Source organism: Peromyscus maniculatus, chromosome 20 (assembly GCF_049852395.1).
Source record: "Peromyscus maniculatus bairdii isolate BWxNUB_F1_BW_parent chromosome 20, HU_Pman_BW_mat_3.1, whole genome shotgun sequence".
NCBI classification, from domain to species: Eukaryota; Metazoa; Chordata; class Mammalia; order Rodentia; family Cricetidae; genus Peromyscus; species Peromyscus maniculatus.
This window is the reverse complement of record NC_134871.1, coordinates 38,327,848-38,352,025: the sequence shown is the minus strand read 5'-3', so window position 1 is coordinate 38,352,025 and position 24,178 is coordinate 38,327,848. Positions and strand designations below refer to the sequence as shown.

Here is a 24,178-nt window from a genome sequence, read left to right as displayed (position 1 = left end):
TTATAGAAAATATTTTCAAACTCCCATTCCATCCACATTGCTAAGTTGCCTTCACAATCCATGCATTCCTCTTCTTTACTGGCAATAGAGCTGGACAAACAAATCTAAACTATGCCCCCTCCTCTCTCCCTTTTCCTTTACCTACCATTTAAACTTAATTGTGGTGGTATTGTGTTCCCCAAAATATTGTGTACCTTAATAAACTTATCTGGGGTCAGAGAACAGAAAAGCCACTAGTTAGGCAGTGATAGTACATGCCTTTAATCCAAGCATTCCAGAGGCAGAAATCCCTCTGGATCTCTGTGAGTTCAAGGCCACATTGGAAAGAGCCAGGCATGGTGATTCACGCCTTTAATCCCAGGAAGCAAGCCTTTAATCCTAGGGAGTGGTGGTAGAAAGCAGAAAGATATATATGGCGTGAGGACCAGGAACTAGAAGCATTTGGTTGGTTAAGCATGTGGCTGGTTAAGCATTTGGCTGGTTAAGCTTTCAGGCTTTCGAGCAGCATTTCATCTGAGAGCCATTGGGATGAGGACACAGAAGCATCCAGTCTGAGGAAACAAGACCAGCTGAGAAGTTGGCCAGGTGAGGTTAGCTGTGGCTCGTTTTGTCTCTCTGGTCTTCCAGTATTCACCCCAATAACTGGCCCCAGGTTTGATTTTATTAATAAGAACTTTTAAGATTCATGCTACACTTAATATTTTATTTAGAGCTTTAAATAAGCAAATGAAAAATATTTTATTTCTATTTAAAAAAAAAACTTTTTCAAGAGTTTGAATGACTTGCCCAAAGTCACCCAGGAAGCAAGAAGACCAGCACTTAGGGAAGTGAGCTGCATGCTTAGTCACCGTGCACTCGCTACTCAGTTACCAAAGACAGTGGGCAATGGGTACCATAAAGCAAGGCTTGGGCTGTCAGCATGGTACCTGACCTGGGGTTCAGAAGAGACTTTGGCATTGGCGGATGTTTTCTTTCCCATTTGTAGCATGCATACCCTCCTCCCCTAGTGATGAACTATCCCTTCTTCGGTCTTTTTGTGTGTTTAGTTTTGCTTCTTGGAAGTCCGGTTCCTTTTCACCAGATGAACACCTGCTTATTTGTTAATTTGCCAGGCAATTATTGAGCCTGCTATTATGTGAGACCCTTCCAGAGTCTGAGGCCAGAGACAGAAGTAGACCTAACCTCTGCCTTTTGGAGTTCACCATCAAGATAGAGAAGGGCAAGCAAATCAGCCCAAGGTGGATAAGACACCTGGACCAATGGTGTATGCATGAAAGGGACTAGCCAAAGAGGAGCGCAGCCTGTTTGTTCCACAAAACATTACCACCATTTTCAATAATAAAAATGATTGGTCTTGGTGTGTGTTTTTAAAACCTAAGATCAGTTCTCGTTGTCACCAGACTCGCAGTCTGAAAGCTTCTGGGGAATGTTTCTCTGTGCAGTGTGTTCTCTTTTCCTGATCCCTCCCACCCACCTTTACTTCTCCCCTCCTTCCCTCTTCCTCACACCCTCCCTCTCTCCCTTCCTTTTCCTTTCTTATCATCACTCGAAGGTGATATGCATGTCTATTTTTCTTCTTTCTTGCCAGGCACTATTTTTGTTAGTTACCCTTCAAGATCCAGCTTAGGATGTATCTTCAGAAGCCCTTTTGTGAACCACAAGTTCTCGGAGATGGTTACATATGGCCTCCTTTCTTTATCTCCCACTGACCTCTTCATGAACTACTTACCATGTTTGTTGTTTGCCTCTTGATTAAATTGTGAGTAAGGGAAATGTCTCTTACATGGAGTTTTTATGGTGCTTATACACATTGTAAGCATAATTGATTAATGGATAGTCATTCTATATATAAACAAACTCAGAAAGAGAAACCAGGGAATGTTATAGATTTCTGCATAAAGGAAACACAATTATATAACTCTTGGGCTTTCTTGCAACCCACTTCTATTAGATGTTCCAAGCTTTGTACATCCTGTGATTATGCAAGAAGGCTGCAAGTCAAATTCCTCTTTACTTAGCATATTTCTCATGATATCAGAACTCTCTGACACATCTCTTTACTTAAGGCTCTGATACGATCTCCGATTTTGGAAAATGGTTTTTATTGTCCTGGTTTTCCAAAGTAGTGGAATCTCTGAATATTTAATTAAGCCCATATCAACTCATAATAAAATATGCATCTCCAAGGCTCTTTCAGCCAGGTGTAGTCAAGGGGAGGCTCTCTTTATCACTTGTGTTTTTAAAGGCACAAGACATTCCTGTTACTCATCCATCAGTCCTACTGGTTGGAGTACACTCTATCCATACAGTGAAATGTCTATTCAAGAAGCAAATAGAGCTTGAATCTTGTAGCTTAGAATGCTCAAACCCAGACCCAGAAGGAGAAATGCTAGAAACCAACCTCAATATTACTTAAGACATTGTTTACTTTGAGTTTGGGCTTCTGTTATATCCAATGATATACTACTATTTCCCAGTGTATGCACCCTCTTATTATAAAAATTGATTGTGAGAGGAACATGGACTTTAGGAGTTACCTAATATAATCTTCCATAACCTATTTGATGTCAAGAGCATTAAATTTGTTTTTCTACTAACAAAGTCTGACTTCAGGCTGGGTTCCTAGATCCATAGGTGAGGCTCCAGTAAAGACTATTTTGGGAGCTTTGGAGATAGCTCAGGTTTTTACTAAATACTCATTCATATGCATATATATGTGCATATATATGTATATATATATATATATATATATATATATATATATATATATATATACAAACATGTTAGTGAATATTTTTCTAGGATCAGGCACAGGACATTACTTTTGTTTTTCATCCAGTATTAATTAAATATGATAAAATGCAAAAATATTTATTTATTTATTTTTATAAATATATTTATAGTAAGAACCCAGGGTAAGTACTTAGGAAAAATGAGAAGTTAGCAGAAGAGATCGGCTGGGACTCAAGGAGGACCACTAGGTGAAGTGTCATTTTAACTGATCCAGAAAGATAAACATGGATATTATAGTGTAGGGAAAGATGGTCCACTCAGGAAACAGCTTTTGCAAAGATTTTAAGAGGAAATGACTTAGAATATTAAAGAGCCATCAGGAATTCAGCTGTCTGGTGGAATTGAGTAACTTAAATAGAGGTTGAGGTACAGACCAGGGCAGGATCACATAGTTCCAAGAGGCCTTTTGACTAACTGCTAACAAATTTGAGCTTCTATGTTAATGAGAATCCATTAAAAGCTCCCCCTGCCTTTTGCTGAGAAAGATGAGTGATGAGATTATGGGTTTTTAATCAGACCACTAGGGGTTGCTTCATAAAGATTAATTGAGAAGATGAGTACCAGTAGATACAGAAAAACCATATGAGAGATTATTTATCCATACATACATCTATAAATATGCACGGATTTGGGTGTAGGGTATATTTCATCTTGATACACAGTTGGTTATAGAAAGCAGACAAGGGACATGTAAAAGAGCTTAGTCTCTCAGGGTCCTCACAGGAATCATCTGTGGGATTTGCAAGCAAAGGGAGCACACATTTACTCTGATGCTATTCATATTGGCTGCTCTGACCTGCTCACAGATCCTTTCCGGAATGCAGAAGCCAAGCAAGGTTGAATGCTGAATTCCTTTGGCAAGCCAGATCCCACTTCCTGTGGGAAAGGGTGGAAGTTTTACATTCAGAATGAGGTTAGAAGAGATTCTATTATTTCCTTTTGATGAAAAGTGCAACAAATTACTCAGTGCTGGGTTTGAAGGACAATACATGCTACAGATTTTGACTCACACTGATAGAAGTTTATTTAGAACTTTAAAGATATCTGAGAACAAGTTCATTTAATTACTCACAATTATGTCTCTATGGCAATAATTTACATACACTCTTGTTCATGCTAATTTCTACAATAACCTTAATATGTTTTATTTTTACTTAGGTTTTAGAAAAAAACAAGACTCCAAGGTATTAAAGGCCCGGTAAGAGTCAACAGGGCCACAGCCAGCATTTGGAGGAGAGCATGGTTGAATCATGATAATCTGAGCTTTGTCTTACATCACTCCATACAGACTTCCCTTTAACTTACTTTTCAAGTACCTTCACTTCTAGAAGCAAAGGGATCCTCCAATATTCCCAAAGTGACATTCCCTCAGCCACCCTGTACTCTGAGATTCTGAGAGAGTTCTTATAACTTTTATCCTCTCATGGTAGATTATTGGCCTCAATTGTTTCATTCCCTTTCTTAGACATGTTCCACATAATTTTCTAAAAATGAAAACTCATTAGTTTATCCTCTTTAAATAATTTTAAGTAAAAATGTAATTATATTGTTCCTCTTTCCTTTCCTCCCTCCAAACCCTGCCATGAACCCCTCACTCCCTATCAAATGCATGTCCTTTAATTGTCATTGTTACACACACACACACACACACACACACACACACACACACACACACACTCACAACACTACATATGTGTGTGTATGTGTATAAATGTATAAATGTATAAATACAACCTGCTCAGTTCATTTGGTGTTGCTTATATGCACGTGACTTCAGGGCTGATTATTTGGTATTATGGTAAAGATGATTTCTCCTGCTCTCAGCTTTCCTAGTTGCCTGTAGTTCTTTGTCCAGGGGTAGGACCCTATCCATATGAGCATCATTCTTGTTTTACTTCTGATTTTGTTTTTAGGAAGCCATATTGCTGAGGTGACATTTCCTTGCCATTTCTGGGAGACATAATCTCATCAGATTTCCTGGTCCTCTGGCTCTTAAAATCTTTCCACTCTCTCTTGATTTTTTTCCTGAGCTTCAGGTGCAGTATTGTAGATGAATCTATTGGGCACAGTCACCCCCAAATCAACTGTTCTCTACATTTTGACTAGTTGTGATTTTCTGTAATGGTCTCTGTCTGTTGCAAAGGGGAGCTTCTTTGGTGACAGGAGAGAGCTACATGGCCTATTAGAAGGAGACCTTACTTCCTCACCTACCCAGCCTCTCTACAGACTACACATGCACATGACCAATCCTCTGGCTTCCCTTAGAGTAAGTTGAAGAGACCAAATGAAAGCTGAAGACAATTTTGTACCCTAGTCTTGGAGTTACATACCAGCACTTCTTCATTATCCTGCTAACAGCCAGTCAAGAAAGGAGGCAAGCCAGTGACCACTGGGTGAACTATAGCCTTCAGCTGTCTGCAGCCTTGGCTGACAGATGGATTGCAGCTATGAGCTAGAACTACTCAGCTAAAATGCCTCAAGTTCTTCTTTTATTTAATTAAGAAAAGTTTTTATTCATTTTACATACCAAGCCAAGATCCCCCTCTTCCCTCCTCTGGTCCCTTCAACCCCCGCCTCCCTCTCCCATCCCACCCCCTATTCCCTCCTACAAGAAGGTAAGGCCTCCTATGGGGAGGTACATCCAGTAGAGGCAAGCCCAAGCCCCTTCCTCTGCCTCAAGGCTGTTTGAGGCATCCCATCATAGGTAGTGGACTCCAAAAAGCCTGCTCATGTACCAGGGATGGATTCTTATCCTACACCAGGGTGCCTACTAAGCAGATCAAGCTACACAACTATCTCGCTATGCAGAGGGCCTAGTCCAGTCCCATGCAGGCTCCACAACTGTTGATATAAATTTTATGAGTTCCCACTAGTTTGGTTTGGTTGTCTTTGTAGAGTTCCCCATCATGATCTTGATGCCCTTGTTCATAGAATCCCTCTTCTCTCTCTCCGACTAGACTCCCAGAGCACAGCCTGATATTTGGCTATGGATCTCTGCATCTGCTTCCATCAGTTACTGGAGAAAGGCTCTATGATGACAGTTAGGGTATTCACTGATCTGATTACTGCACCCCAAGTTCTTGATCCCCATAAGTTATAAAATAGTTTGCTCTGCTCTTTTAAGCACATATGTTTGTAGTGATTTCTTAGGCAACAATAGGTAACTAATACAGCCACTTTTTTCCAAGCCCCCAAGGTACAATACTGCTTCAGCAGTTTATAGTAATTGCTTTTGAAACAATTATAAATATGTTTATCACCTTTACAGTTCATAAACAATTTTCTTCCATATGCACATTTCACAGAAGAATCATTCTTATCCCTCTGCATTGTGCTGCCTTCCCTAGCAGTAGCAAAATTCCCAGGGATTAAGTTTTGCTGATGCTCAGCAGAGGATGTGAAAGAGTCTGGTCTTTGAAGTCAGATAGATTGGATTATTTTAACTGATGCAAAATTTCTATACACAGATTGCTACAGGTACAGATCAATGAGATTTTGCATTTGTATCAGTAAGTACGAACTTCATGTTCATATTCCATAAATCAGCCTGGGCTCTGTCTGGCTACTTTCACTAAATACAACATTGTTTTAAAAAATGTAATCACTATTCTTTTTTTTTAACATTATATTTATGATGTTTTCTCTGGGTGTATTCGAGTGTACTTCAGGCATATCTGGTGCCCACAGATGCCAGATGAGTGCACTGGGTCCCCTGGAACTGAAGTTATAGACAGTTGTGAGCCACCATGTGACTGCTGTGAACTGAACCCAGGTCCTCTACAAGAGCAGTAAGTACTCTTAGCTACTGATCAATCTCTCAAGCCACCTTAATACAGCATTCTTAAGATGCACTTACGTTGCTATGGGTATCAGCCTGTCACAGCATGCATACATGGTTTGCTAGAATTTCTTTGAATCAAAGTGGCAACACACTCTTACACATTTTTTGTTGGTGGGTATACAGGTTAACTCTAGAATGGGCTATCTGAGCTGTAATATTCATGTGAAAGCCTCTTCTTGGACATCTTTCTTTTTGTATTATGTTTTGAGAATTTCACACAATGGATTTTGATCATATTTACCTCCTACCCCAAACTTGGATTCCAATTTCTGCTTCCTTACCCAACTCTATGTTTCTTAAAAAAAAAAAAAAAAAAAAAAAAAAAAAAAAAAAAAAAAAGTTCAATTGATCCTGCTCATATATTTGTGGGTATATCAGCATCCACTAGAGCTCGGTCACACTATCAGCAATGGCCATACCCTTAAGGAAAACTGACTCTTCTACTCCCAGAAGCTAACAATTACCAATATTTCCTTGGTTGATGTGCCTTGTTATGTCCACATCCTTTTTCCATGCTGGGATTTTATCTGGCTTTAGTGTGGGCATGTCTTGCACATGCTGTCACAACTACTGTGACTTCATATGTGCAACTAACCTGTTGAGTCTGGAAAACAGTTTCCTTGTAGTCTTGAACATGCCTTTTCATTTATTTTGAGTAAATTCCTAGGAGTAGAATTTCTAAGTCATAGAATAGAATTAGAAATAGAATTTAACTTCGTAGTTTTTGTGTTTTTCTTTTTCTATTAAACTTATTCTTTGACAACTTCCTACATGTATATAATACAATCTGATCACACTAACCAACTCTATTCTTTAATATCTCCTACCCACCTGTGCAAACCTCCTTCCTTCTAAATTGTCTCCCTTCTTGGTTCATATCCTTCATGTTGATTTTGGTTTCATTTTGTGATGCGCTGAGTTCAACCAGGGCCTTCCATGTAAGCATAGGTGTGTAGCTATCCTCCGGAGCATGAAGGATTCACCAGTGATTAGGTCACTGAAGACAATGACTCCTCCAATCCTAGCAGTTGTCAACACCCAGTAGTTCCCCAGCAAATCCTCCCTCATCCGTGACTGAGTGTTGACAGGTCCAGTCTCTTTTGCAGGCCCATTGTAAGTAACTCATCTGCTGTTGAGTCATGAGTACAGCAGCCAAAAATGGCCCAAAGGCTGCACTTCAGATTTCATTTTTGTAAAAGACTGCTAAAGAGTTCCCCAAAGCTTTTTCATCATCACATTTCTACTGTGATGCAGGAACATTCTAGTTGTTTAGTATCTTAGCCAACAGTTGGTATTATTGATTCAATTTTAGCCATCTTGGTAGGCTTATAGTGATATTTCATTGTGAATTAACTTTTTTTTTCCTGATAAAACTAATGATGGTGAATTAACTTTGTTTTCTCCTGATTAAACTTATGATGGTGGATTCATTCTATAGGCTAATCGCTTCCTTAGAGATCATCTTTCATGATGTACCTGTTCAACTCTTAGACCCTTTTAAATGTCTTTTTTCTTTTAATGTCTTTTTAAAATTATTGATTCATAAAATCATTTTATATTAGAGATATGAATATTTTGTAATATGCACATGAATGATTTCTCAACCTGTAGTGTTCCTTTTCACTTTATTAATGGACTGATTCTCAATGAAAGGGAGTTTTTACATTTGATAAAGTTTTGTTTCTCTGGGGTGAGAGCTTTTTGAGTATATATATAAGTATATATATATATATATAAAAATAAAGTAGTGTGAATAGTGTCCACTTTTACACACATACACATACACACACATCACACATATAAACAAACACACACACAATCCATCTAGGGCCTATTTTCATTCTTGAGTAGGAGAGTGTTGAGTTCCTTTTCTACCCCATTTGTTGAATAGATGTTCCTTCCCTGTTAAGTTGATAGAGTGCTTATTTATTTACTTATTTACTGGAAATCAATTGATCCAAATGTGTGGCTCTATTTTTGGGTACTTCCACTAGATTTTATTGATTTATTTGCCCACCTCAAGCACACATGGTATTTATGGTGAAGATTTATAGCAATTCTCAAAATCAGATGGCACATATTATCAATATTTTATAATTTTCTGTGTTGTTTTCCCGTATAAATTTGAGAAATAATTTAACTTGCAGAAATACTTTATAACTGTTGTAAAGTTATGTTCTTCAGATGATTTTTTTCATATCATTCAAGTTGTTGAATTTATTTAAAATATGCCTTTCTTGTCTCATTATTTTTTAAAGATCTATACTGTTTCCTGTCTTTCATTCATGCCAGTTTCTTTATACTTATTCTGCTTCAGGTTTTCTGAGGCTTTTGCATGTATGGGCAGATTTTCTTAATTAAATTTTGAAATTCTGACAATTATTTCCAGAAATGTTCTTTTTAAATTATTTTTTGAGATTATAATATGATTTATGTAATTTTCCCTCCTGTTTTCTCCCTGCAAACCCTCCCATATACCCCTTCTTGCTCTCTTTCAAATTCATAGCCTCTTTTTGCATGTATGTATGTATACATGTATGTATATTCCCAAATGCATTTAAACGCAACCTGCTCAGTGTATATACTGTTACTTGTATGAATGTTCTCCGGGCTGACTGTTATTGGATAACCAATTGGTGTGCTCATCCCTAAGGAAGACAATTTTCTGTCATATTCTCTACATCCTCAGGCCTTGATTATGCATACAGTAGACATGTGATCTTATACCACAAGTCGCTGAGGCTCATTTTCTTTTTCCAAAGCCTTTTATCCATGTTCCTGAGTTAAGATTATTTCCCTCTCACGTCCTCCTTTCTTCCCTCCCTCCTCACCCCCTCTCTATGTGTAAGTGTTCATTTTTGTGCACAAGTATGTGCAGGTATGAGTACATACACTTGATCTTATTTTTTGTGGTAAGGTCACTCACTCATTGGAGCTGAAGACCATCAGGCACTGAGCTGTCACTGCCCCACCCCCACCCAGATTACAGGTGCAAGCCACCACACCTGAATTTTGTATGCATGCTGGGGTGTTCTATTCGGATACCCCAGCTCGCACAGCAAATATTTTACCAACTGAGCTGTCTCCTCAACCCCCAATCCCACTGGGGTTATTTCCATAAATTTATCTCATCTCTTCTGTCATCTCTAACACAGTAAGTTATCAAACAAATGCTAAGCATATATTTAAGTTTTGTAACTTCAAAATCATTGTTACAAAAAGTCTCCACTATTTCTAAGATTCCGTGCCTTTCTGGTTGTTACATCTGTATTTTTTTTTTACATCCTTAAATTTATTTATCTTTCTTTGTAAAACCTCTTAGTAAGGGTATATGCTTCTGCCTCTTACGTGTAAAACTGGTAATCAAGTCAGATACAGTTTGACTGTAGAGATATTGGAGAGAAAAATAAGGTACTCCTGGAAGATGTCATTTTCTCTCCAGTCCAATGCTCCTAAGTGTAGAGAGCAGACCTTAAGACGGGAATCTCACTCTGCAGCCCTGGCTAGCTTCAAACTCAGAGATCCACCTGCCTATGCCTCCCAAGTGCAGAATTAAAGAGTGCCACCACACCTAGCCTCTGTGTTTTTTGAAACAAGGTCTAGCTATGTAAGTCCAGCATGGCTTTAAATTCTTAAATCCTCCTACTTACACCTCTAAAATACTGGGATTAAAAGCATGGGCCACCATGCTCTTCAAAACTTTGGTTCTACCTTTGGCTCATGTACACCAGAATGGCCTCAAACTCACTTGGGGCCAAGGGTAACCTTGAGCTTTTGATCTTCCTGCCTGATGACTGAACTCAGAGTTTTGTTAGTGCGAGGCCATAATCCCAGCCCCCCAAATCTTTATTCTTAAAACACCATACAGATTGATAATAGTTCCCTTTTAAAAAGATATTATAGTTTAAATCAGTATTTTCATTCCTCTTTAAAACTCATTTATTAATTTGGGATTAAAACCAGTGCACTTTACCACTGAGTTGTAACCTCAAGCCTCTCTTATCCCAGCACTGTCTCCTCCTAGGATTAAAGCTAAGTACTTTCGTATCATTTTAATAACATTTTAGGCAAGTCTCCTGACAATTTCACCAACACGATTCTTCTAATAATTCCCTGTGATTTGCTCCCATATTCCATTTACCCTTCCCTCTGCTATTAACCTGGTATTTTTGCTTGCAGTTGAGAGTAAAAAGCAATTCCAAATCACAGTAAATTCACTGTAATTTGGTCTGCTTCATGGTCTGGCCTCTGCTGAAGAGAGGAAAGGGAGGCAGGAGCATGAGGGACCATGGGTAGAGGTCATGCACTACTGGAAGCCCAGCTTGTGTATCCACACCAGGCTCTTGGGCTCATGTCCAGCAGATGAATCCTCAGTGGTTTGGAGAAGAGGAAAGGCCATGTCACACACACCACGGAGGCCACCCAGGCCAAGAATACCTCCCTGCAGTGCTTCACCACACACTCATTCCTGCAGTATTCATTGCCCCAGTCCTTCCTGATGAACCGGAGGGTTCTCACAACCAGACCTCACGCACTGAGGTTGGGGTGAGAGTGCCACAGAGGACCCACTCACCAATTCAACACTCTTCAGAGAAGGAGACTTCTGTCTCAGGAGCTGCATCTGTGATCATTTCACAGGGTGTCTCTGGAGAAGTTGTCTCTACCATGTGGGCCTTGGGGCCACAGGTCATAGACTGCTCAGGACTGCTATCCATAGTCGGAGGGACCAAGACAGTCTGCATTTTCACAATGTGTGGAGGCACAACCTTGCCTTGCCGGGGTGGTGGCTGCTGTTGTAAATTGACTCTAACTTTCTGAAGTGGAGGTAGTTGTATGGTCTGACGTGGAAGAGGTTGCTGCAGAATGGTAACTTGTTGAGTTGAGGGCTGAGATTTCTGTTGTGATGGAAGGGACTGTAGTCAGGGTGGAGACAGTTGCAGAGAAGCAGCGACGGCGGCAGCTTACAACACTGCCTGAGTGACAATCTATATCTGTTGGCTGGGCAGGATGGCAGCTGTACTTCTTTGGCCTAGTAGGGGCTCACAGGAGGTGACCACCGTGGCTGGGTTAACAATAACCTGCTCTGGATATCGCTCTGTATAAATAAACACTGATTGGCCAGTGGCCAGGCAGGAAGTATAGGCGGGCCTAACAGAGAGGAGAATTGAGGGAACCAGAAGAAGGAGGAGGAGACACCGCCAGCCATCGCCAGGACAAGCAGCATGTAAAGATGCCGGTAAGCCACAAGCCACGTGGCAAGGTATAGATTTACAGAAATGGGTTGATTTAAGATATAAGAACAGTTAGCAAGAAGCCTGCCATGGCCATACAGTTTATAAGTAATATAAGCATCTGAGTGATTATTTTATACGTGGGTTGTGGGACTGCGGGGCTTGGTGGGACCTGGAGAGAAGCTCTCCAGCAACAGTAACCATTCCTCCTTGAGACATGGTAATAGAAGAGGGCAGTATTTGTTTGGTAATGATCAACTTGGTAATATTGGGCCGACCCCAGCCCAGAGGATTCCTGGTTTGCCACATGGTTACTGTTGCTGGAGAGCCCGAGCTCAAACCAAGTGGGGAATTCAGTCTGACTGATCAATAGTAGTCACCTGATTAAGTCCCTTCAAGTCAGATGCCATTTCTATCATTTGCACATCACCTGTAACAGGTGAGTTGGCTGAGTTCCAGTAGATCCAGGTCCACAGTCAAGTCCTCACTCAGGAGCCCCCAGCCCTGCTCCATCACACCTTAGGTCATGCCTGTCCAATGTCTGGACCCCATATTGAGCTGAAAAGATGCCATTATGTGACGAGCAGGGGTTTACCAGGTCATCGAAGTGGCCAACCCCATCTATACAGCCAGTGAGAGATCAGAATCCAAGAAGGTAGGTGGGAGTCAAATTCCTTACCACCCAAGCTTAGTGTATGAAATGCTCAGCCCCTGACTGGAAAGGATATGAAGGCCCAGTGATCATCACGTAATTGTCATTTCCTCTGGGAAACTCCATCTTCACACCTTCCTTAAATGTATTTATGATAGTTGTTTCAAAGCCTCTGCCTTCAAATTCCAGTGCTTATATTATCTTGGGGTTAGTATCCATTGACTATTTTTCTGCAGATTATGTCTTATTCTAACTGCTTCCTTCCATGTCTAACAATTTTAAAGCTAGCCAGCAGGTGTGAAGCTTCCAGGTGAGGACCTGCTTAATTTCTCCACGTTCTAGAATCCAAGTATATGGTGTCTTTAGCAATAGAAAATTACCTTAAGTTATGAAGGGCAGCCAAGAGCATTGAAAATAGCCTGCTATGTTTGGGGGTCTATGAGTCTTCATTGGCCAATAACTCCAAGAGATATTCCATTCCTGGCACTGGGTTTTTAATTTGTTAGCCAGTAGTATCCAGCGTTTTTTAATGTGGGTGTGGGTGTGTATATATATAGTTGCCCATGAAGGACAGAAGAGGATGTCAGATCCTCTAAAGCAGAATTACAGATGGTTGTGAGCTGCCCAACCTGAGTGCTGAGTACTGAACTCAGGTCCTCTGGAAGAGCAGCAAACACTCTTAATTGCTGAGCTGTGGTTGATATATTGTGCACCCCAATAAACTTATCTAGAGGTCAGAGAACAGAACAACCACTATATTAAACATAGAGATTAGGCAGTGGTAGCACACGCCTTTAATCCTAGCATTCTGGAGGCAGAGTTCCATCCTGATCTCTGTGAGTTCAAGGCCACACTGGAAACAGCCAGGCATGGTGACACATGCCTTTAATCCCAGGAAGTGATGGCAGGAGCAGAAAGGTATATAAGGTGTGGAAACCAGGAACTAGAGGCTTTTTAAGTTTTTAGGCTTTTAAGCTTTCAGCAGCAGTTCAGCTGAGATCCATTCAGATGAAGACTCAGAGGCTTCCAATATGAGGAAACAGGATAGGCTGGGAAGTTGGTGAAGTGAGGTTAGCTGTGGCTGGTTCTGCTTCTCTGACTTTTCAGAATTCACCCCCAATACCTGGCTCCCCTGAATTTTTTATTTAATAAGACCGTTTAGAAATTTATGTTGCACTGAGCCACCTCTCCAGCCCCAATTTTGTAATTTCTTAACCCTGTGGCTCTTTATCCTAAGGATTGATCTGAGCTTTAGAAATTGGTCTTTATGCATAATCTCACCTTTTCTGAAATTGTATCTCAACTGGATACATAACATGTTCTAGTGAGGTTTGAACTGTTGAGCTGGGATACTCATATCTCTGATCTCTCCATGACCTTGGCAATTTCCCTTGAGGTTTTGCCTCATAGATGCTTCTCTCTTGGACTGTGGTACAGTCTTTTCCTGTGTGTAAGAAGCAAGACTCTTCCCCACATACACATCTCACCCCTATTGTTAGTAGCTCCAACCACTTTGGTACTCTCTAAAGCAGACTTGACTCTGACCTTCTCAGTTCAGCAATATCATTTCCCTGGACCCTACCTCTCCATGTGCAACTTGAGAAAGTGCCCCGAACTGAAAGGCAGGAAAGAGATTAGGTTCATTTTGTGAGCTTCTCATTTTTTTTCAAGATTTCAGTTTTGAGTTGCTTGATCCCAATGCCTAGAAACATTATCTTCATACAATTTTTATAATTTTATCAGAATTTGGGTCAGGAAAGTCTGTCTGTATTAGTTATCTCATTGTGGCCAAAGCCAAACTTATTTGTCTCTCTTGTCCTGACACTCTCTTGCTATATGACCTTGGTCAAGTTAATTCATCTGCTGTATTTTCAGTTTGTTTGTTTACAAATGGAGGTCAACATATTTAGACTCTAAAGTCAATAAGAATTGCCTTCTGGGCTATTTGGCTCATATCTGAATTTCTAAAGCTTAACACAGTGCCTAGCATGTAGAAAGTAGTCAACACTTGTTCATTAATTGTATTAATTCATCACTTTGCCCATTTATTCCAGAAAGGTTACTAAAGTAACACCTCACAGAGATATTGCAGAGAATACACCAAGCGGAATCATTTATATAATATGCTCAGAGCAAAACTTTGCTCAGAGTAAGAATGTAGGACATTATAAATATTTTAAAAATCATTGCTATATATAATTTGAGTATAATTATACTCCCAGAACCTAAGTCCTACAGAGACAACATTGAAGGAATAAAATTAATAGCATCCTCCTGCCTCATGTTATGTCCTTACTGGATACTCTGTGAATGTCTCTGCTAACCTAAAAGGTATGATGACAGATCATTCTCATGACTGATTCTGTCCCTGGGGATTTTGTCAACCAAGTGCTCTTGACATGATAGGCAGAGATGTGATTGGTTGGCCAGTGGGTATCAGTGCTTTCACCCAGGTAAGGTGGACAAGCTGGCTGAGCTTCTTTGGGTAAATCTGTACCTCCCCTAAAGGATCAGTGTTACCACCTGCAGTAAAATCTGCACTCGACTTGTAAACAAGCCATGGTTCCTGGTTCAGTATGAACCATAGCTGCAACAAAGAGGACACTGGTGACCTCTGTCAATACTGCTGTCTCTTAGTGGACAAATAGCAGACTATGTTACCATTTCTCAGAGAAGGAAGCAGGGCCAGAGAGAAATATTGGGGCTTGGCCAAGGACCTCAAACCAGGAACTTTGAAAAGCTAGTTGGGAATCCTCTTGGCAGAGCATGCTTGCTGGTTCCATGATTTATAAGCAAGGATTTTCCATCACTTTTACCCCAGTGGTGGCCTCTGAGCTGAAAAACAAGGCTCCTCTTTCTTCATGCAGAATCTGAACATGTTGAAAGCAGTGGAGTCCCAGGAATCAACAGGCCCAGCAGTCCTAAAATACACAAGCTAAAACAGAAGTTCAAAATGGTCATTGAGTTTCAGTCACTGAAACTCAACAGCCAGTTTGCAGTAGAGTCAGGTCTAGGCTCAGGGACCCCAATGTGCATGACACGTGTATCCTCAACACATGCTGGTTTTGTAAAAGCCTCTCTGGCCTCTGGCTTTATGAAATCAAAGAGAACAAGACAATGACAGCTCTGGGACTTAGAAGGAGCTCAGACCCAGACTCTGGGACAGGGCTGTGGGTCAATTTGACAGGTTACTATCAAAGAGCATCTTTATGAAGGCAGTGCTTTGAGGCACCCCATCAGCACCATGGTTAGTTTCTCTAACCTTAAGCTGAGCCAAGCTGTATTGATCAGGACCAGTTGGGAAATGAATTACAGAGGTTGATCTATAAAGAAATTCAATCTAGAGATGGAGCAAACTATTGTCAGGATTCCTTATTAGGCACTTGACACCTCAGGCTAAATAAAGCAAACAAACAGGCCCCAAACAAAGGCAGTTCTTTTTGTGCGGGGTGAACATGACAATAGAACTGAGGAATACAGGTTCATCAAATACTGTGGTAAACGAGCACTTCTTAATAACCGACAAAAGAATCCTTCTCTAACAGTACCTCTGAGAGGTGACAGTAAAAGGCACTGCATTAGCAGAGGGTAGCCAAATGAAATTAAACTTCGAACTTGGCTTGTACAGCATCCATGAGAAGACACGGCACTCTATCAGAAACTCTAGTCTACTAAGAATCCAAACTTCCTTTCTTTAATTAGGAGGAGGAAGGACTGGGGGGAAAGAGGAGTCTTTTGCATGAGGGAAAACCAGCAAAGAGATCGAACCCTCAATTTCAAAATTGCTTAGCAAAAGCAATTTTAATTGCCACCTTTGTTATAAAAGATTAAAGGTAGTCATGTCCCTGTGTAGCTCACTTAAAGCGATCAATGCGTTCCTGAGTATTTATGTGCAAATCAAATTTTTGTAAATCAAATCCAATTTTAAATGTCCTTAGAGAGCACAGTGTTTCAAGGAATCCCTTTAGTGAATCTTTTTATAAGACCTAAAACTATCCCCTAATTTATTGGTTTAATTTTTTTATAGATGATGATAAATCGAGTCAATGAAATGTTTCCCTCACCCCCTGTGGAGGAGAAAGGGCTTGAAAATGAAATGGAAATGAAGTGACTTAGAGAACACAGCATAGCGACCAATGATGACAACATCGCCTCTCTGGTGACAGGTTAGTAAGTGTCACAGTGAGCTTCAGAGACTCCTCCATTCACAGCTGAAACATTGAGCAGGGATGGCCAGTGTTTAACATGAAGATGATGAACGAAAGGAGCAAGGTATTTCCTGGAAAGTATTCTAAGCTCTGTCTGCTGCAGCCCTGCTCATGGGCTTTCCTTTGAGCCATTCCAGAATAATGAATATTTAGGTAGGCCTTAGAAACCGCTTGAATGTATTGTGGCATTCATTCATAAATTAACTCATTAAATATTTATGGGTCCTTAAATTCATGAGGAACTAGGTTTGAGGGAAACAAGGAAAACTATACACAGTGTTCACTTTATAGAATTAATCTCCCTGGAAAGGCAGACATTAAATAAGTAGCATTGCAGACAATAGATATTTTGCAGTTGTAGTAAATTCTATGAATTTTAACTCTATCAAGCTTTATAAATTAAAATGCGTCTTCCCCAAATTTCCTATGTTGAGAACTTACTCCCCAATGCAACAGTGTTGAGAATTTCACATGTCAGATGTGACTAGGTCACCAAAGGGCCCTGGTTGTACCAATGGGCTACTTATCCTGAGCACAGGTTGCAAGGGTAACAACATGCCCACTTCTTGCTATTTTCATTCATGGTCTCTTACAAGGTGATGCTTTCTTTCCACATTATGATGCATCAAGATCTCCAGGCATCATCTTAATGCTAGACTCACCAGACGCTAGAGTAAAGCCCAAACTAGTTACTAGTTACTACCTCAGGTATTCTATTATAGAAGTATAAAATGGACTAAGATGGAATGCTATAAAATTTGCCCAGGAAAAATTTATCTGAGGAAGCTGCATTTAATACCTGAAGGATAGAGGCTAGAGAGATGGCTTAGTCGCTAAGAGTGTCTACTGCTTTTATGAGGGATCCAAGTTTAGTTCCTAACACCCATATCAGGTGGTTCACAACTGCCCATAACTTCCACTACAGGGCGATTGGATGCCTCCAACCTCTGTGGCCACCTATACTCCATGTACATGTACCTATACACATATATACATACATGCACATCATAATTAAAAATAAATCTTAAGAGTATGAAAGATAAATATAAGCTAAGACTAAGAGGAACACTTAGCGCACACCATGTGCAGGTTTCCACCATTCAGCTTATGTTTGAAAAGCTCACTCTGGATTTTGTTGTGCCAGTTGGAAACAGGATGTGGTCGGGAAGGGAGATGCTAGTTGCTTAGGTCAACCTGCTGGGACAGAAGTAGATTGTGCTGAAAAGAACTATGGGGAGTTGAATTTAACAGACCTGAGTGACTGGCTGGATGTGAGCAAAGTAAAGGAGGGTGTGACAGTTAATCTTGATTTTCAAATTGATTGGATCTGGGACCAACTAAAAGACATGTCTCTGGCTGGTTTATGAAGAATCCTCCTCCAGGCCATCAGCACTAGATAGGGACTTCAGAGACATCCAACTGAGTGGGATGAGTAGCTACAAGCCTCTCAGGCTCTCTAGTGTTCAGAAAGCCATTGTTGGACTACCTAGACTGAATCATATGAGCCAATGTAAGAAATCCCCTTTATAATACATGCCCTTTCTATCCATTCTGTTCCTCCCGAGAACAGTGGCTAGCAGAGATGGCCTCTGTACTTTTGAATTGGACATAGAGTACTGCTATTCACCGTGACTGAGTGCATTCATGCAAGAGCAGGTTGAGAAGGAACAGTTTGGAACAGTCGATTGTTGAACACATTGATGTGGCATGGAAGCTGTGAAGATGTTTAGTAACTGAATTACTCTAACCCGGCAAACTGCTCATCCCATAGGGAGGCCAGAGCTCCACAATCCTCCAACACTGGCTCCTAAGTTAAAGGGCATTGATTCAGTATCCAGGGGGACAAAGTTCTAGTGGGACTAAGATATCAGGACAACAGTCTGAACTAGAATGGCAGGGACTGAATGACAAGAGGCAGAGGGGCCATAGGAGCATAGCTGCTCACACCGGCTGTGTTAGGCAACTATAGATTTGTCTAGACAGATGAGAGCTGGGTTTAGTTCTATCTTGTTTGTCCATTCATCTATTTCTTTGAGTTTCATATGACCAAATGGTACCTACAAACTAGTGTAAGCTATTATTTGGGATTAGTAATAGGCTGATGGACATGACCTGGGAAAATCTAAGTCACTCATAGAACTGAAGCAGTTGGGACAGAAGTGTTCTGCTTCTTCCAGATGGCCAGTATGAATAACTTCAGCCAGAAACTGTCAGTGCACACACTGGCTACCACATCAGGAGAGGCTTATTGATAGTGATCACAATGCAGCATGGCAGCACGTGATGTCATTTGCTGTCCTTGATGTAACTGAATCTATAATAATTTTACTCTTGGTTTTTACATGGGCCTATAGGTTTTCTTTTCTGTTCAAGTTAGGGACTTTGTCACTTGAAACTTGAAGACCTGTGGCCAATATTGTGCATGTGATTCATTTCCTCTCACATTGGCCATCAAACTACATGTCTAGAATTGAATAAAAATGTCATTTGCCTGTCCCTCAGAATTCCCCCTGATGCCCAATTTTCAGAAATGGAATCTACAGGTTATGCGGTCACACTGCAGTCTATAGATACAGGAAGATGGATTGCAGGACATAACATTCTCAGAATGACATGGATGGGAGGAAGACAACACAAGAGAATTATGTTACTGAATTCTGGCAGTGATGAAGTACTAAGAAAATGAACTTACCTAACCAGATGTCCTCTCTCTGCAGGGGTGAGGGATTTTTTTCAGAAAGAACATGAAAGTTACACAAACTGTGTAGACCAAAAAGAACATGCCGTGCTACTCCAAATTAAAGATTGTCTATTGCCAAAAGGTGCATTGTATCTTGAGAAACACAAGATACAGGAAAAATGACTTAAGTAGATTTGAAATATCTAACAGTCTAAACTCCAGAAATAGATCTATTAATTTGCAGATGTGCATCAAAAGTTCCAGGACAACCTGTAGTGATGTATAGACTGGAGAAAAACTAGCTGACTATGTTTTGTTCACCTGAGAGTCCTTTCCTTGGAGGCAGGATTGACTCTTGAGCATGTTGCCTAGGCTGATCTTCATGTTTAGGGTGAGGTCCTCCACTGCAATGGGAAGGAGAAGGGAGGCAAAAGCCTGCTGCCAGGTAGTAACTTGTAGAGCAAATAGGGAACCAATATTCTAGAGTCTAAAATTAGAATTCACATCATGCTCTGGGGATTCCCTCAGATTGGTGATCTGCCCCATTGTTATAACTCTTTCAGTATTCTTTACTCTCAGAAAATAATATCCTCTGCAGAAAAGCCAGCATCAGAGTCAAGTTCTTCAGTGTGTCGTGTCTCCCTTACATTCTGTCACTTATCTTTGATCACATCTTACCAGAGCTATTTCTGTCTATGGAGAGTTAGCAGGAAGATCACATATTGTACAGAGAATGGGGTGTTAAATTTATGCAAAGGGAAGCAATGTGTTGTGGCAAAAATTATTTATTGCATGGCATCTCCCTTAAGGGTTAGTCTCCCGCTAGAGTTTTAAGGATGGCAGCTCTATATTTGTCTCATGGCAGAGCCATCCTCCTGCCTACCGCCCACTGACAGTGCCAAGAGCATTTATGTTAAGTCGTGATGCAAACCTGCCACCTTTGGGAGGCACGATCTGGTCTAACAGAGTGTGTTTCCTCAGTCATTTGTGTTCTGAAAGGAGTGAGTTTTCAGCCAGCAAGGAGGAGGAAAGATGAGAAAAGTGTTGGGTGTCCTGGAATCGTCACACACCACAGTAAAAGAGCTAGTTGAACAGAGACATTTTGGTGAACTTGGGGGATTTTAGAAGGTGGTATGCTGTCATTAAGTAGCAAGAGCCTACAAAAGAAAAGAAGCTACCTGCCATGTCTAACCCTTGCTAACTACAGGTCTTGGAAAGTGAGTTGAGAGCTGTGAGCTTCTTGCTTGCTGCTCAAGTTTGAATCTGAAACACATCTCCAGGCTCATGTTTTGAATATTTGTTCCCGGCCAGGGGTGCTATTTGGGGAGGCTGTGGAACCTTTAAGAGCCATGTAGCAGCTGGTGGAGATAGGTCATTAGGGGAGAGCCTTTGAAGGTTTACCTGGCCCCCAGCTCCTGCTGTACATTCTCTGCTTCCTGGTCCAGAGCTATGTGAACAAGTTTTGACATGGACTCCCACTGCTTTGAGCTCAGCTGCCCCACCATGCCTTCCCTACCATGATGAATGAAGCCCTTTGAAACCATGGGCCCAAACAAACCACTCCTCCCTTATGCCGTTTCTGTTAGGCACTGCAATCATAGCCATGCAAAAGTTATAGCGTGTGCCCTCCTTCCCATCTGCACTGTGCCGTGAGAGGCGAAGCTCACTCTCATCTGAAGACGCTAAATTTGGATTCATTTCTCCTTCCACTTTTAATAACATTAAATATGAAGTCATTTATTAATTTAAAGATGATCCATTCCTGGGAGCATATGGGTACTTCTCCCTAAACAGCGATAGCAAATGCTTGGTACCTCTAACCACAGCTCCTTCCTTCCTTCCTTTCACCCGGCATTTCTTATTGATTACACTTCTCCTTGAGGACTTCTCCGGAGTCTTCACAACACGGTGTTTCAGGTGGTCACTAGCACTCAGAGGAGATATAAAGCAAAGCACTTCTCCATCTGTGAGACACCTCATGTTCATAAATTATTCTGTTGATTATTGTACCCAGAATGTGCAGATGGTTTTAATGTACATTAAATGTACAAATGGCCCTCCAGGTGCTTAGAGGACACGCGCTTGTGAAAGATGTGCCAACATATTCTTGATTCAAACATTGCAATCACAGAGTATCGATCTCTGTTTTGGACATTAATATCCCACAGCATATGTTCTTAAAAGAAGAAATGTGTTGACTAATCTTCAGCTTCTCTGGTGTGTCCAGGGTCATTGCTGCTCAGGAAGGCAGTATGCATCAGAGGTGAAGGGAGCAAGTTTTATGGTAAGATAACCTCTGCCATGACTAAGTTATGTGAATCTGGCTAAGTTAATTAAACTGACTGAGCTCCAGTTTTCCCATTTGTACAATGAATATAATGAATTCCCAAGTCAAGGACATTTATGAGGATTATAAGATGTGGTATGGGTAAAGGACAGAGTAGAGCCACAGGCTTTTCTTCAGCTGTGTTTCTTGTCAATACCACCATCATCTTCCTCACCATCATAATCACTGTCATAACCATCAACATCATAACCATAAACATCATCATCACTCAGTTCATCATCACCATCTTCATAGTCATCATTACTGTCATCATCATCATCATCATTATGATCACCATCATCATGTTTGTTTTTTAACCTTACAGGTCATAATTATTAGCCATCCAAAGGATATGAAACACATCCTTTCCATATAGAAAATATCCCTGTTAATAACAGCTATATGAAACAGAGGGCTGCCTCAGTGGATAATGCTCTCCATAACAATAGAACTATCTGGAAGAGTTATTCTTGTTTTCAAAATGTTAGGGTTGTGATAGTTGTATGAACGGCAAGAGTTCTCAGTGTTTAGGAGGAAATGGGTTATAAAATCAGAGGTCATCATTTCAAACTAATCATTGAGTTTAATGTGCTGATATTTACTAACTCAATGAAAAGATCTACCATATATAGTTGTCAAACTTACTTGACCACACAACCCAACTCATCTCACCCTTCACCACCCTGAAAAGAGCACCATGTGGTAAAACTATCTTTTTACTAAACACATTTTAGGAAATGCTGCGTTGACAGCTGCATGATTGGAACTGGGTTTGGGCCACACAGGATCTGGAGGGTTTTTATAGCACTAAGGGCTCCATGGATTAGTCATGATCTGAGCTCTCAAGAAGGATGCCAAAGATGCTGCATTTGCAATATGGATGTGCTGGTGTGCAGTTTACAATGAAGAATATCACACTCTGGATGAATCTGGATTCCTCATCTTATTTGCTATTTTGTCTTGAAAAGGTCAACTCACCTACTGTTGAGGACTTGCATTCTGATAATGTGTCTTATCCACTCTAGAAATCCCATGTCCACAACTTTGAATACTGCCTTTCCCCAATCTTTCAACTTCAACAAATCACACTAGTGAAACACTTTATTTTCTTTCTCTGTCCATTAGATATTCTTATTCTTCCCTTGTAAGTTTTATCTTTTGATCCATTGACTACATTCTTCAGATTGATCTTCCAGTTCCCTAGTCATCTTCTTCAGCTGCATCTAGTTTGATATTTGACTGACATGGTAGATTTTTAAGTTCAGGAACTCAATTATTATCATTTAGTCATTCAAGTTCCTTACCTTGTAAAGTAAGAGAGCATTCCTTCAAATGTCTTATTGTTTCCTTATGGTTACTGCTCTTCTGCTCATCTAATTAATACTTTTAGAATATTCTTTCTGTGTAGTCCCTTTGGACTGTTCTGTTGTCTCAACGTCTTGGAAGTGTTGGGTCCCCCGATTACCAGGATCATTGAAATTCTCCTGTGGTAAGTCATTGCTCATGTAATTTGTACATGCTTTTTGTTAATTCATCTTCAGAGAGAGCTAATTTTGCCTTGTGGGAAACACATGTATTTGGGGAACAAATCTGTGCTTCTAAGCACTTTGTTTTGGCTCCCATCAAAGGCTTCAGGGATGTCATAGCCCAGGGATCATGTTTTTTATTAGTATGCTAGGTTGAGATTTCTGAACTTGCATTGTGGAGTCCAGTCCTCAAATACATCTGTACTGAAAAGTTGGTGTTTTTATTTCCCATAGAGCTTTGTCAGGAGAGATACTTTTTGAATTCCTACTCTTTATAGCTGCATTTTTCTTGTTCTAGTTTTCATTAAGAATTTAAGTTCTACTCTGGTTCCAGCTTTCCACAGCCTGAGTTATAACTTCCCACCTATCACTAACTGCAGACCTATCTCCTGTGTATATGTGACATTGAAACCCCAGACAAGGCCAATATTTTCTACATTTACTGCTGTCTGTTCTCCACTAAGGGTACCACAGTATAACATGTTGTAGAGCCCACACTTGAACTCTCAACTGATTCTTTATTGTGCTTATTAATTTTTCTTACTTGGAAATTATAGTAGAGACAAAATTTTAAAATTTTCTTTTAAAATTATTATGCTTTACCCATTAATTCTATTAATTCATGATATACCTTCAGCATAAAGGATTCTGTATTATCTCAGACTGTCTAGCAGCCAAGACAAGGAAATTGGAAACTCATTAGTCCCATCTTCTATAATACAGGTTCAACAGTTCATAATTCATTGGCTAATATGATGATAAAATACATAAATGTTTTAATGAATTCATCACAGTATCAAACATGTATTAAATTCTCAATAAATATTGGGCATTATCACTTTGCTACTAAATACTTAAACACTTGGAAAGATAATAATAGATGTTGGATGATCTTTAAAAACCAGTGGTGATTCTGTCTCT

At 40.3% G+C, this 24,178-nt stretch overlaps 1 pseudogene; it reads right to left on the bottom strand.

Annotated features, from left to right (window-relative positions):
* Positions 1–10,098: 10,098 nt before the first annotated feature.
* Positions 10,099–22,765, bottom strand: LOC143269831 (uncharacterized; annotated as a pseudogene).
* Between the last annotated feature and the right edge of the window lie 1,413 nt (positions 22,766–24,178).